Source organism: Nylanderia fulva, unplaced genomic scaffold (assembly GCF_048542155.1).
Source record: "Nylanderia fulva isolate GAGA-0341 unplaced genomic scaffold, ASM4854215v1 Scaffold193, whole genome shotgun sequence".
Taxonomy (NCBI): Eukaryota; Metazoa; Arthropoda; class Insecta; order Hymenoptera; family Formicidae; genus Nylanderia; species Nylanderia fulva.
The window spans coordinates 194,790-211,484 of NW_028190195.1; the positions used below are offsets into that span (position 1 = coordinate 194,790).

The 16,695-nt window shown below is 30.3% G+C and overlaps 1 long non-coding RNA gene and 1 pseudogene across 1 annotated transcript; both read right to left on the reverse strand.

Moving 5' to 3' along the window:
• Positions 1 to 6,303: 6,303 nt before the first annotated feature.
• On the reverse strand, positions 6,304 to 7,368 carry LOC146723487 (uncharacterized; annotated as a pseudogene).
• Positions 7,369 to 15,093: 7,725 nt separating this feature from the next.
• Positions 15,094 to 16,174, reverse strand: LOC146723488 (uncharacterized). Its single transcript, XR_014924541.1, has 3 exons — positions 15,904 to 16,174; positions 15,442 to 15,776; positions 15,094 to 15,368 (listed from the first exon to the last, which is right to left on the reverse strand). It is a non-coding gene; the product is annotated as an uncharacterized LOC146723488 (long non-coding RNA).
• Positions 16,175 to 16,695: the final 521 nt, after the last annotated feature.

Sequence of the window (16,695 nt, forward strand, 5' to 3'; positions counted from 1 at the left end):
CTGCTGGAGTGGCGCGAAAGCTCGCTGTTGCTGGGAAAATTGTGATGTCGGGGGGGTGGGAAAGGCTAGATGTCGTTCATCTGGCCCGCCGCCCCTTGCAATGTTATCGGTGCCACGAGTTTGGCCACTCGGCCAATGTTTGTGGTGCCGATGCTGATCGCAGCGGTTTGTGTTATCGATGTGGTGGCTCGGGGCACAAGGCGGCCAACTGCGTGGCGCCGCCCCGATGTCTTTCGTGTGCGTCCAGGGGGAAACCCTCTGGACATCGCTGTGGGTCGAAGGCTTGTGCTCGTGTGCGTGTCCCTCCTAAGAGGAACAGGGGGGGGCACTCCTGCTGCCGAGCGCGCGCAGTCTCCGGGGCGCCCCGATGGGGGGCTTGCGAGCCCGGAATGGACGAGGGTAGACTGTAGCCGGGGGCGGGGGAAGTCGCGGAGAGGTGGCTCCCCCGTGCCGGGCTGCAGTTCTGCCCCCGATGTTTAGTGTTGGTTTTGTCCTCTGTTTGTAGTAAAGTGTAGCGGTGGGTGCGGGGAGTTTTGGGGAGGTTGCCGAAAGGTGACTCCGTGGTCTCCCTGCCCCGCCAAGTTTTATGTTGTAGGTTGCGGCGATGGGTGATTGAGTGCCGGGGAGGTTGCCGAGAGGTGACTCCGCGGCCTCTTCACCCGCGCCAAGTTTATGTCGTCCTTGTCTTGTTGTCTTTTGTTACAGGTGGGAGTAATAACCCTCCCACCTTTACTGTGGTTGGCCATAGTGCCTTATTGTGGGCCCCTAGAGGGCTGGGCCTGTGGCCTCTACTATGTTTTGATTGTGGTTGTGTACATGTCGTGCACTGTTAGTCTTTTGTAACGTCTTGTGACGTTATTTGTGTGTGGGTGGGTGACTGCGGTCACCTCACTTACCGGGTTGGCAGAGAAAGGGGTGGGGGCCCCGATCTCATTGCACGTCGACCCTGGGAAGTCCGGGGGGAGCTAGTAGCCCGGCTCCCCTCGATGCCCTTTCGGGGCAAGGGATGTCCTCTCCGGGGGGATACCTGTAGTATCCTCTCGGGGGATGTGTCCTTCCTAAAGGACGCCGGTCGGGTGTCCACCGTGAAGTAATGCTAACGCGGTTCCGCGGTGGACAATACCCATATGACCAGGGGCTTCAGTCAGGTTTTAGGTCGGTACCCCGTCCGATAGTCCTTCGGGATACTACGGACGGGAATCCACCACGAAGCCTCCTGGCTCTCCCTCAAGGGTCAGGACGCGAAGTTTGGTTTAGGCAAATTTCCTGACTTAAAAAAAAAAAAAAAAAGACCATACATATGTATGTGAGAATTGTGGCCTGTACACATTCGTGTTTTTATTTTCATTTTTTATTTCTCACGTACAAATATAATAACTAGTTTTGTTTAGTTAATACATTGTGCCAAAAATTGATATATGTAACCTTGTAGGTTTATTTACGTATTTCATATTGTATCGCAAACGTTGTCAGTCTTCGATAGTCTCTCGAGAAAGCAAGATTAAGATTGAGCAACACACTTTTGGTTAAAATCACGTCTGTGATTCAATTATTATGTATTTCATATTCTATCGCAAACGTTATCAGTCTTCGATAATCTCTCGAGAAAGCAAGATTAAGATTGAGCAACACACTGTTGGTTAAAATCACGCCTGTGATTCAATTATTTTTTAAAAAATATTTTATTTAGTTTCTAAGAAAAAATGATACTTTTTATTTCAACAATTATCTTTATTCTCTACATAATTTATTTAAAAACATTTAGGTTTCTGTAAAAAATTTTTTAATTTGTTATTCTATAACAAATTGTATATGCTTGTTTAATTTATAGATATCGAGAATTAATGTTTTTTTCGAACGTTATTACCAAATTAAATATGTCATAATTTCTACAATGTTTCTACAATGATAAATAATAATAAATATGCTCTTTTTTTTTAAATTTAAATTAATTTATTTATTATTATATTATATTGGTATTTACATTTATTTCAATTTGTCGTTTATAATTTCAGTTTTTAAATAATATAATATACATATATATATATATGTATATATATATATATATATATATATATATATATATATATATATTTAATAATTCTATTTCCCATAAGTAATTTATATTACAATATATATTATAAATTAATCAGGCATTGGTCTATATTAAATTGGGAATTAAAAGAATTAAAAGAATTTCATTGTCAAATCGAATATTATACAATAAAATATTTTTAATTAAAATTAACACACTTTTCGTAATCGAAGTAGATAAACTGCATTGTTCATGTAAACATTTTTCGTAAAATTGATAGACTTTATATTTAAATAAATGGTGTATTTTTGCACTTTTTTCTCTAACTTGTTCCTTATTTATTTTTTTATTTTTATATCTTTTTTATTGGAAATTTTTATTTTCTTTATTTTTAATTTTAATAATTCTTATATTTTGAATATTTATTTTTGTATTTTTATTATAAATTTTAATTTTTAATATTTTAATTTTTGTATTTTTATTATGGATTATTATATTTTTATCTTAAATTTTTTATTTTTTTTTTTGCAATTTTATTTTTTTAATATAATTTGTAACAGCTCTTTAATAAATTAATCAATAACTAAAAGGCAATAAGAGTTAATTAAATTCTATCAATTAGTAATTTATTTGTGAAACGATGTATAACATAAATATTAAATATCAGACGGAAATAAATTTGTTCGAACGTTTCGGTTGTCTTTTCTAATCTTCTTCAGCGCATACAAGTAAAAATTAGAGATTTAATAAAATTTAACAATAAATTATTTATAAATGTCATTATACTAAAACTATACAGTGTCAAGATATTTTATTTTAATTAAGCGAAAACAACGCATTTGTGAAGCATGAGCATTATTTATATATAAAATATTCTTCAAAACGTCATTATATGTTATTGTCGCGAAACGGATCTCTCACTAATTGTTCTGTTAGGAAGACGGTTGCGATTTTCGACTGCCATTGTTAATATGTCTATAAAATCATTATGTACGAAAATTAACAATGCGGATAATTAGAAATAAAAAATAGACTTACAGTTGAATCAAGTGAGATGAAATCTTTGACGTGAAGGCTTTCAGATGTTGATTGCTCAAGCTTGCTATAACGAATGGTTCTAAACTCTCAAAAAGACGGCCGCAAAGTGAGAAAAATAGTTCGTTGTTTATGTTTTTTAACTTTCAAATCTTAGGTAGTCTATGCATAATATCGTCATATATTACTGGCAAGCCATCAATATCTGTTTTTAAATTGAGGCTGTTATTTTGCCTTTTTATAAATATCATTTCTGAAATCAATTTTTTGTTATATTGTGATTCTTTATCAAGTATTTTTACATCGTCCCAACAAAATTCATGATTATATTTTAATCTATGGTCAGTGATTACAGATTTTTTTACATTCCTGTGTATATTAGATCGATGTTCAGATATTCTAGTAGATAATTTCCTACTAGTCTGACCAACATACGACGCATTACACTCTTTACAATCTATTTTATATATCACATTGGTGTTTGAGCACTTAGGAATAAAATCTTTATGTACTTTTATGTATTTATTCAATTTGTTAAGACTGTAAAAAGAGAGTTTAACGTTCATGTCTTTAACGATGTTTCTGTATTGTTCACTAAGCGTCGGTAAGAATGGGATGCAGAAATACGAGACTTTTTCAATGTGGTCATTATTTTTTGTAAGATTATTACGTTGTTCAATTAAATATTTTAGTCTATGATTCATTGTGTCAAAGATTAATTTCAGAGGATAATTATTTTCAAGTAATAAATTAATTACTAACTCTAAATTTTTCTTATGAAATTCTGGATCTGACAATAAAAAGGCTCGATCAACCAGTCCCATTATTGTACCTCTTTTTTGACTCATCGGATGTTAAGAAAGAAAATTCAGATATCTACCAGAAAACGTTTTTTTATGGTACCAATCGTATATAATGTAATTATTTTTTAATATCAATGTTAAGTCGAGAAAATTAATTTTATTATTATCTTGAATCTCAAGAGTAAACTGGATTCTTTCATGAAAGGAATTAAATACATTCAAAGTGTGATCTATAGAATCCGACGGAGCAGCCATTATTATATCATCAACATATCTAAAGTATATGGGTGGATTAAACTTTAATAGTTGTAGAGCTTTATTTTCCAAGTCCTGTAGTACTATATCAGCTATGATAGGAGATAAAGGAGAACCCATTGGTGTGCCGAAGGACTATTGATAAAAAACATTGTTGAATGTAAAAAACGTAGAATTTAATACGAGGCTTACTCCATTAAAAAATTCAGACTTAGGAAGATTGTACTTATTCTCAATATATTGCCATCTACTGGAAACACTCTCGAGAGCCAAATCGATAGGTACGTTAGTAAAAAGTGAGACTATACCAATATAATTTTCGTAAAATCTTTTCTTACATATGTTAAATGCAAATTTCTTGTTAATTCTTTTCCAAAGTAATACAATTTTACTTTTAAATATAATTCTATTATTGTTCAACATTTTGAATCAATATATTGAAGTGGAATATTATCAATTTTTTCAATATTATCAATTTCTTCAATATCTTCCTCTTTCAGTTCAATAGGGCTCTTTTTAATTTTTGTTGAAGATATCGTCAATAAACTGGTATTATCAAGCGGGATACAGTTTGCCACTGCTGACGATTTGACTTTATTATGATGTAAAAGGCGCTTGTAAGCTGATGTAAATTGGATACAATTGGGATTATTATTATATCCTCCCATAGCTCAGATGCATGAAAAAATATCTCTAGATGATCTTGAAAGAATTTATATAATAAAATATATTTTAAATATTCTGTCTCGACATAATCTAGATATATTTTTTTCAAATTTTGTAAATCAATAATAAAATCTAAAAATCCGGTCTTTGATTTAGTTTCCGTTATCAATTGTCCATTAGGATGAATTTTAATATCGGAAAAATATTGTATAGCTTTATCAAAAAAATTAAATCTTTCGAAAGCTGTGTCTGATCTTAATGGTCGTTTAAAACCATGCGAAAACTTGCTTCAAGAATTTAAGCAATTGAATGTATTATTGACCATTCTTGAAAATGTAATAGTCGGAGCACACTCTAAAAAGTCCGGGTGTTCTTCTTTAATTAATAATTCTAAGGCAGTTGCACAGCTTTCACTTAATGTTTGGGCAGTTAACTTTACGCTCATTTTATTTTTTTGCCATTAGATATGTTTATTATTAATTTTATTTGCTAAATGAAAATAGCCATTTTCTTGTAAACGGTCTAGGTTTTCAATGAACTCCCATTTTATAGGGTTTTCATAAATTGCTATCATATAAAATTCCTTTAGTGACCCAAGCTGCTCGTATCAGCTTGTATGTGCAGCATCAAAAAATATGACTATGTCATGATCACACGTTGGATGTCGGAAGTATGGCCTATTGTTGTATGCATCTGCATTTAACTCAGTGCACATTTTAATGTTTGCTGGAAGTCCATTAAATGTTAATGCAATAATGCTTAAATTCCTGACAGAGCTAAAAAATTTTAAATTTTTTGAGTAATTTCAGTTTGTTCTTGTGATGTTAGACTATCTATGTAAAAGTAGGCAACTGGTATTTTCCATTTTTCATTAAGACCTGTTAGTAAATAGACCAATGCTTTTTTTAGCCAAAAGCATATTATCAGGTTCTGGTATTACAATTCCGCAATCCATATAACCAACAAACTTTTTTCTGAATGACTCCATTCAAGTTGCTTTCTTATAGCTATTTCGTCCATCATCAAAGTAGCATATATTTTTTATCTCCAGCAGTTTCGCTTTTTTCTTCAAAATATTAAAAGCTTCTTATGTAAAACCAGGAGATCCATTCGTGTTAGCATACCAAGATCGTATCGTAGACGGAGCTGGTAATTTATTTCTATAGACTTCTCGTACATAATTGTATGCTTTCGGACTATAAAAGTTTAACGTTAACGCAAACGCCCGTAACTCTGAAGAATACCGTCCATTAACTTTCCCTTTTTCAATTTCTTTAATAATTAATTTTTCTTCAGAAAAACTCTACGATATTTATTACAAATCAAGAATCCACAAAAATTCATTACAAATCAATCAGATATATAATTAAAAATACATACAAAAATATAATCGATTACAAATATATAAAAAATGATCCATTACAAATACATCAAAAATACAAGATTCATTATATATAATATTAAATATATAAAAAAAATATATACAATTAATTTTTAAAATAAAAAATCTTATACCTGCATAACATCACAGGTATTTTAAGAAAGTAAATTATTTTTTCTTAAATCTGATAATAAATTTTTCAACGATTTAATTTTTTTCTTATGTCAATTTTCAAGAGATTGCAATCGCTTTATCTTGTGATCCTTTTTTTGGCAAGTCTTTCTAAGCAAATAAATCGAATGTCTTAATTTTGTTGGCGTCATTTCTTCAACTAAATTATTGGAAATATCACCAAGATATCAAATTTTTTTTCCTTTTTTGGAGTGGAGAAACTCTTTGGCAAAAGCGTGATTGTGGTATCATGTTGTTCATTTACTGTTTGAACAAGCACTTCACTGAAAAAAATTTAATAATTTAATAAGTATTACAGCTAAATAAAATATAACTTTCTGTTTTAATTTTATATGAACAATTCACAAAATATTTTTCTTACTTTGATATGTTTGATCCGTCCATCATTTGTAACGATTGTTCTTGCTCGCTATTTTCATGGCAGTTGTCAATTGACTGTATTTCTTCTAGTCTGCACATATAAATAATAACATATACATTTTTTGACATCTTTTATTGTATTTTAAGGGATTCATTGTATTTTATTTTATTTTATTTTTCTTCAATTTACTTTTTATTTTCTGCACATGGGAATATTGTTAGAATTGAATGTGGCTTTAGGCGTACACAAGATAAACCAATCTTCTTAAAACAATTTTCTTCAAAATGTTTCGCACATATTGTTGCTGTTTTTGGCACATTTAAAGTGTTTTCCTGACCATTCAAAGTAATTAAGGCTTGCCATTTCTTTCGAATTTCAGGATTATTTGGAAATTTGTAAAAATATATATTTATTTGTGTAGATAATTATAATAATAATAAATATAAATTAAATATGAATATAAGACTAGAGTTTCATGCAAACATATATTATATAGGAGTTAAAAAAAAATTATTTTTTAAAAGTTAGGTTAATAAAAAGTAAAAACTTATCTATATAATGGCACAGAAGTAAAATTTTGTACTCCTTTTGCTTTATATCTTGTGTTATTACATAATTTAACAAAACAATAACGAACCATTTTTTTATTTTTACTTATATTTTTTTTTACTCTGAAAATTCTCTTGTGCAAATAATACACAGACAAAACCAGACAAAATTCAGGACATGCGATTAGTTTTTGGCGTAGCCATTTGGTACCTGGGGGCGCTGAGATCTTAGATCACGATTTTTATATGAAAAAATGAGGCATTAGCAGTCCAGAGGTATATAGTCAAAGACTGATTATATTGGGCAAAAGATATAGAGATAAATAAATCATTGCTTTTATAAGTAAAGCTACTTATATTTTATTTTAGTATATTTACTTATACAGAGTTTCAGAATTGATAGTAGAAAAAAATAGGTATATTCTACAAGTCAAAATAAGGTAAAATTGTCCTATAAACATATGTCCGGAAATGCACCCCTTCTGAGCTACACCCCTTCCTCAAGTTTTCCCAAAAATTCGAATGTTCCGTATATTGTCTAAACTTGGACTTAGAATTTTATGAAAATTGGTACATACACATTTTTTTGTGCGTTTTATTCATTTTTATTGTCAAAAATTTTCTAACAAAATTTCGAAGGGGATTTTTGGGGGGTGGGGGCTACTTTTCAATATGACAAAACTTATGTGTAGATGCAATTTTGAAATACATTAACAGTTTATGACGGAAAATACAAAAATAAGCATTTTTTGATTCTTTGATTTTTTCATAAATTTATGACCCGCACATGTTGGCTACGATATTTTGCGTGACCGGTGCGTGGAAAGGGAGCCTTTTCTAAAATCCCATCATGTACGTAAAGGGCGACTTTTTGCGCGCCGGTTGCACAAAATATATCATTAGTTTATGTGTTTTTATATGATTATTAGCACTTTTTTTATTACTTTTTATCAAAATACAAAAATAAGCATTTTTTGACTCTGATTTTTTCATACGACAAACCGTTTTCGAGATAATCGACCTAACAATAAAGACGTCTGTACCTGTACCCTATGCTTCAACCTATGGGCAAGTTTTGCGCAAACTATGTACGCAAAATTCGAGTTTTTTGGGGAAATTTTGGGGGGTGTAGCTCAGAGGGAGTGCATTTCCGGACATATGTTTATAGGACAATTTTACCTTATTTTGACTTGTAGAATATATTTTTTTTTACTATTAATTCTGGGACACCCTGTATATATAATCTTTTTATCTGTTTGCAATGTTGGATTCTCTACGTTACTGTCTGTATATATGTACATTACTCTGCATATAAATCTAAAACATCTAAAGAAAGAGAAACATATTTTACTCATAATTTAATTTATTTATGCAATTGATTATGCAATATGTGTATATATATATTTACGATTATTCTCAATAATTAATACTTTCATTATTTAAATTCTGAGATAGTATAACATCTTTTTTAATCTCAATATTTTTGATGCATTTGTAAAATCAGTATTTTTGAAATGTAATTGACAGACACGGCTTGATATTGTCGGTGTCCAATTTTCTTTATTAACCGCTGTACAAGTTTTAACAAGGGATTGTTGAAGGATGCCGGTTTCACAGATCGAATAAATGTACGCGTTTTGAATCGGCTAAGAATCTCTTTATTTCGCTTTGAACTAAGTACGTCGCGTAACAGAGAATGATGTCGCTCGGCGCTCGCTCTCTCGAAGACTGACTCTAGGGCAGCGCGAATTTCGGAGCGCGCGTAGGGCGGCTGCCGATCGGTGTCGCGATTGGATTATAGAAAATCAGGCGATGAACACACGCCAATTAGCGGCTAGTGTACACGCAGGTTTCACATGTTTCTTAAGCGTAAACATTGAGGAATTTCAAACATTCTCGAGGATTCGATCGACCTCGAGGATTCGCTCTAAAGAACGAATCTTCAACAATCGCCTTAATCCATTGTGGTAGTATTATGGGTTCAGTTGTGGGAAATCTATATTATTTTACAACATTTTATTTCACAATTTATGGTGAAATATTCATATTTATATTTATTCTCAAAAGTATTGCAATATAAGTACTTTTTTACTCGATAATACTTACTTGAAAAAGACGATTTTATTTTTAATGTTGTCGCGCATACAAATAGCACAATTATATACCATGATGGCTTTGATTTTTCTAATTTTTAGAACATTTTTGTCACAAATTATTACTACAAATTGAATTAGTAAGATTAAGATTTTCACATGTATTTGCCATATGCAAAAATGACGCAATCATTAAGTGCGCATGCGCGAAATGAATGACTTTTGTACGTACTTTTTGTGGTCAATTTACATAAACAAAACTGAGGGAGTTAGCAGTCTAGTTTATATATAGACGTCTGTGCTATAAACATAATTTTTGGGGAGATATTTTTTATGCCGATTTATTTTTGTAAAGAACTTGTTGGCGAAAGATACCCAGATAGCCAAGTTTGTCGAAACAGATTATATGCAAACGTCTGCTGTCAATTTATATCAGCAAAAAAGTCACAAATTTTGTACAGAAGTTGTTATGACCGATTAAGTCAACAAATTGGTGCTGAAAATCGAGCAGACCCTGCTAACAGCCTCCCACAGCAGATACCGAGCAGAATCTGCTAACATGACTTGACGTCAGATTTGCGACAGAAACCGAGCAAGATCTGACGGCGCACAATTTGACGGCAGATTAGCAGCAGAAACCAAGCAGATCCTGCTCGGTTTCTGTCGTCGATCTGCTGTCAGAGTCTGTCAGCAGGCTTTGTTAGCAAATCATAAGCCTAATGCGGACATAACAGATGCCAAGTTGGTAGCAACTTTTGTGGAAATCTGTTGCCGATTTGTTGGCAATTTCCATACATTTTGCTTTCTGGGTATACTTAGCGCTTTTTTACTGTGATGTCTTTTTTTAGACAAATTATATAATGCTATATAGGTAGTCGCAACGTGATGTCCATACTGAAACTGTGTATTCTTGGTATCATTCTAAAAGTCAAAAAATCTTAATAGACATTTGCCCTAAAGTTGTTTTAAAGTTATAGCAAAAAAATGCAAAAGTAATTATTTACTTATTTATTTACAATTTTTATATATTATTTAATAAGAACGTAGATATTTGAAAATCGCCAGACAAAATTTAAAAAAGGTAAAAATCTTCTCTCGACCGTACTGGCAAATATTATTTATTCAATCACAACGTTTCGACTTTTCTTTGAGTCCTTATCAAGTGATCTAGAAATACATAGACCGAGATTAATACATTTAAAAAAAAATTAAATTACTTTACTAACAATATTACAAAATTATAAAAAGAAAAAGAAGCGAGACTTACTTGTAAAATTAAAAATAAAATTATAATTCTGAGATGTCAAGAACGAACATAGTGTCGGTTTGACAACACGTCAAGACTCTTAGACGAGTTATTGGAGACTAAACGACCTTTATTATTTTGTCGTAGATATTACTTAGATTGTTAGTATCCTTTTGTAAATTAATAGCGTTATTATTTCCCTTAATAAAGAACATTTCAGCGATTTCTCTTTTTCTTACGTGTTTTTCACTATGCAAGATAACGGGTGAAGTCCAGTCAAAATTGTGATCGAATTATTAATTACTTATTTATTTATTATTTACGTTTTACTATAACAACGCAAGCAATTATTTTTTGTAATGCTTGTCGCAAAAGATTTCCGATTACTAATTAACTTGCAGAAAGTGACTTATTTCTCAACGATTCAATATATGCCTTACTTTACTGCACTAGTGCGAGAAAAAAAGTTATCATGTCATTTTGAACAATTTATAAAGTAGTTAATTATAGTAGTAGTTATTTAATATTATTGTTCAATAAATAATATTATCTTTAATAAATAATACTGTTCTTATTTTATGCAATTTTGTTTTTTTTGCTATAACTTTAACGATCAAATTTAGAACATATGTGTGTTAAGACTTTTCGACTTAGAATGACACTAAGAAAACACAGTTTCAGTGAACTTTACATTGCGGGACACCCTGTATATAAAATACTTCTTTTGGAAACGTAATGAAAAAATTATAACATTTTAATTGTACAAAAATTTTTAATTAATATTTGATAAAGCAATATTGTGTGTGTGTGTGTGTGTGTGTGTGTGTGTGTGTGTGTGTGTGCGTGCGTGTGCGTGCGTGCGTGCGTCGTGTGTGCGTGCGTGCGTGCGTCGTGTGTGCGTGCGTGCGTGTGTGTGTGCGTGTGTGTGTGTGTGTGAGGGTGTTGTGTACTAATCTAATTTTGATGAATTGCAATAGAAATGCACATAAAATTATAAATTTATTGAAAATTATATTTTATAAACAACTAAGATTCGATAACGGCTCTGTAATATAAATATAAATCCTAAATCACAAGAAGGCGTAAAGAGCCAAACGCGGATGTTGAAAATAAACCGTGCACAAGGCAACGTATTATTCTCGGTGTACTAACCAAGACTTGAAAATTGAAATAATCTCTTATTTGCGATTTTAATTTGATATCATCTCTTACTTGAGATTTAATTTCAAAAACCTTTAACCCCTCTATGGAAATAAATAAATGTAAGAGAAAAATATAAAAATTATAGAATATAGAATTATAGAAATATAGAAATAATCAAATTGAAATCTCAAGTAAGAGATTATTTCAATTTTCAAGTCTTGGTTAGTACACCGAGAATAATACGTTGCCTTGTGCACGGTTTATTTTCAACATCCGCGTTTGGCTCTTTACGCCTTTTTGTGATTTAGAATTTATATTTATATTACAGAGCCGTTATCGAATCTTAGTTGTTTATACAATTATACACACGTCGGCGAATAGGCGATATCAAGAGACACGGTAGTGTCTCGCGACCAGTTAAGGGCGTAGCCGAGACACCGTGTATCTTAACGCGAGTCGGACATTTGAGTCTTTATAATATTTCGAATTCTCAATAACGGCTGAAGCAATCGAGTTTATACTAGACTTAATCGATAGATTGAGTTTGAATTATATAATAAAAGTGTCTTTATTTCTGCTCTACGTGATTTGTAAGCAGAGATATATAATTGCAAAGTCGAAATATGAAAAATTTCTTTTAAGAAACGTCCCCGTCATCATCGACCACGCAAATATAGTAGTATCGTGCTACACGTATTCACACGTATACAACACATGCGCACACATATATCACACGTACACAACACATGAATAGATGCATGTATTGGAAATGTCCATCTCGCACGTTTTACAACAGACGGCCATAGTATGTCGCTCCATGATCCATGATGTTAGGTATACAATAAAAATTTAAATTTGCAAATGTAGAATTGTACCATAAAAAAACTTATCTTTTAAAAAAAAAGATAAACAAGATGCCAAGTCCATGCGCCATGTGAAAAAGTGTTAAACAAAAAAGTATTTTTAAGTAAAAAAATCTATCAATTGACAAAAATTTATGTTCTAAAATTAATATCTCTACAAAAAGTAATGTCCAATTATTGCGCGAATAAATAAACATTTTTATAAAAAATTAAAATTTAAAAACTTATGCAAATTTAAAATTAATATAAAATAAAAAGAAATAAAAAATTTTAGTTAAAAAAACTGGGCGCGCTGCTAAATAATATTCTAATGATATTAAAATTAAATTGTTACTTTTAAACTCATTGCAGCGCGCCCAGTTTTTTTAACTAAAATTTTTTATTTCTTTTTATTTTATATTAATTTTAAATATGCATAAGTTTTTAAATTTTAATTTTTTATAAAAATGTTTATTTATTCGCGCAATAATTGGACATTACTTTTTGTAGAGATATTAATTTTAGAACATAAATTTTTGTCAATTGATAGATTTTTTTACTTAAAAATACTTTTTTGTTTAACACTTTTTCACATGGCGCATGGACTTGGCATCTTGTTTATCTTTTTTTTTTAAAAGATAAGTTTTTTTATGGTACAATTCTACATTTGCAAATTTAAATTTTTATTGATTCATTGTACGACTCTATATATGTCTGCAACTTTAATTTTCCACTGGTACAAGTTTCTACTTTCACTTGGCGCAATTTTTTTTTTATTTCATTACTTTTGTTACGATTGTACATGGGTTTATAATCGATAATTTTTCATACAATTCTATTGTACATGGGTTTGCAATGGATAATTTTTGTTAATGGCGTGCCCTTAACTGGTCGCCTTTTTTTACCTTTTTTTAAAGGTGAGTTTTTAGAGATTATATCATTCATTTTTGTATATGATAAGCATCTTTAAATAAATAAGCAAATTCAATTTTTCTGGCATTTTCTTATTTTAGGTACATATATATCCAATAATTAATATACAAAATTAAATATTATTCATCACACAATTTGTATCAAAATAATATATTTTTAAAAATTTATTTTAAATTTATTTAATCATTTTTATCATTGTGATTGTAGTGGCAAGGATTTTATTGCTCAGTGTCATTGCAAGCATCTGGCCTGTATATACCATAATATATTGTGTAATACATTGGCTAAGTATGACAATATGGATTTTGATAGATTCCCATGGAATATTGGAATTTTGTCGGACTTGCAGTCATCCACCACATATGCAGCCTACAATTAAAGAACGCATTTATTCCATATTATTTGCTTCCGTTATTGGCATAGTGCACATTTTTATATATCTCAATGCTGTAGATAGCAAAACATTTTGAAAACATCTATCTTTCTATGTTATCTGCTTTTTTGAAAATATTGCAGCAAATTTATTATGGCAATATGCTTGTCCTCCTGCAGTTAAAGAGGCTTAGTACTTTAATATAATCTTTATTATTTGTATCATTTCCTTTTTCTTGGGAATTACAGCAATGCTTTTGTACTATATTGTCTTGCATCCCTCAAAAAGACAACATACTTCAAACGCACCAGTTCAAGCAATGTAACTTTGATATTTATTTACTTTAAAAAATGAGAGATAAACTATACAATATGCAATTAACCTTATCTTATGACTTTTATAAATCTTATGATAAAATCTAACTCTCTCTTAATCTTTATTATGAAAAGAATCTCGGTATTATATGAAATAATTTCATTGTAATTAATAGTTTAACTTTCAAAAATTTTGCAAAATAAAATAACTCATACATTGTATTTCTACCATATATATAAAAAAAAGATAGGTAAATATAAATAAATAAATATATATTTATGATATACAATAAATAAATATATATTTATATTTATATATATATATATATATATATATAAAATGTTGGATTTTTATTATATATATATAATTTTAAAAAATCTTTTTTATATGCTATTGAATTTTAATACATACAATTTTGATTATATGTATTTTAATTGATTATATTTATAAGTATTTTTATATTATCTTAAAAAGACTGCATAGAATTATTTGTGCGACACTCTTATATGTATGTATAATTAATAGGGACCAACTACACATTTTTTTTTCCACTGAATAAAAACAATCTCAATATTAAAATTAAATTATAAAAAAGATACTGTGATATTTTATTGATGAGAAATGTACATTTATAATTGTATTAAATACAAAAATAAACATCCCATGAATTATTATATATACATATTTTCATAATTATCAAACTTAAAAATATAATATTGTTACCAAAGAAGAAAGCACTATTAAAAAACTCTAAAAGTTCATAATTTGTTAAATTAGTAATTAAATACTGCATTTTGTATAATTTTTAAACTTTATTCTTTTATTTTTCTTTATTTAATTGAATAGATATTAACATCCAATGTAGCATACAGATTAAATTAACAACCAAAAAAATAAATCTTAACTTTGAAATATATTTTTGTTTCTTTTAAATATCAATCAACTGGATTTTGTACTACTATTAATATGAATTCTTTATCTGGTGCCATCATAATTTTATGTTTTTTGCTACGTATGCGCAAGAAAGTTAAATCATTTGTTGGATTCAAATCACGTACGACAGAACGAGCTTTATCTGACAATTGACTTATCAAACCTGCGTATTGAACTGTTGTCGTATTATCTAATGTTGACTTTATAGGAATACCTAAAACAAATATAATTTTATAAATTTTTGTTTACAACTACAAGTAAATCATGTCAATGATCTCATGTAATACCTTCTGCATTCACCACTATTGTTCCAACTACCCTTTTATGAGACTGAATTTGTTTCATAGTTTCTTCAACCTCTTATAAATTATTTCATCGAAATTTATTAATAAAATTTTTATTTTAAATATTCCAATAACGGAAGCAAATCATATGGAATAAATGCGTTCTTTAATTGTAGGCTGCATATGTGGTGGATGACTGTAAGTCCGACAAAATTCCAATATTCCATGGGAATCTATCAAAATCTATATTGTCATACTTAGCCAATGTATTACACAATATATTATGGTATATACAGGCCAGATGCTTGCAATGACACTGAGCAATAAGATCCTTGCCACTACAATCACAATGATAAAAATGATTAAATAAATTTAAAATAAATTTTAAAAAATATATTATTTTGATACAAAGTGTGTGATGAATAATATTTAATTTTGTATATTAATTATTGGATATATATGTACCTGCAATAAGAAAATGCCAGAAAAATTGTAAAATAGTTCCTATAGCACTGATATTAGATTTATCTTGTTAAGCTAATCGAATGCTGCGATGATAACTAGCCATTGCCCAACCCATGCTCACAAGTGAGCTGATAATGCTACCTGCTTGATGTACAACTAAAAAAAATATAGAAGCTAATTAAGAAAATTATTAAAAATATATGCATACTCATACATAGGCATTTATATAATTGAAATATTATTGAAATAATAGCAAAATATCTGATTTTGTATCACAGACTGTAAACTTGCACATAAATTATTATGACAATAAATTTGCAAATAATAACATTAAAATTGAATGTAAAAATTGAAATTGAAAATTGAAATTGAAAATATCTAACCCCGCACGCTGTCAATATAGCGGAGGGCAACTATCGCCGTCTGTTGTAAAACGTGCGAGATGGACATTTCCAATACATGCATCTATTCATGTGTTGTGTACGTGTGATATATGTGTGCGCATGTGTTGTATACGTGTGAATACGTGTAGCACGATACTACTATGTATGCGTGGTCGATGATGATAATGATGACGGGGACGTTTCTTAAAAGAAATTTTTCATATTTCGACTTTGCAATTATATATCTCTGCTTACAAATCACGTAGAGCAGAAATAAAGACACTTTTATTATATAATTCAAACTCAATCTATCGATTAAGTCTAGTATAAACTCGATTGCTTCAGCCGTTATTGAGAATTCGAAATATTATAAAGACTCAAATGTCCGACTCGCGTTAAGATACACGGT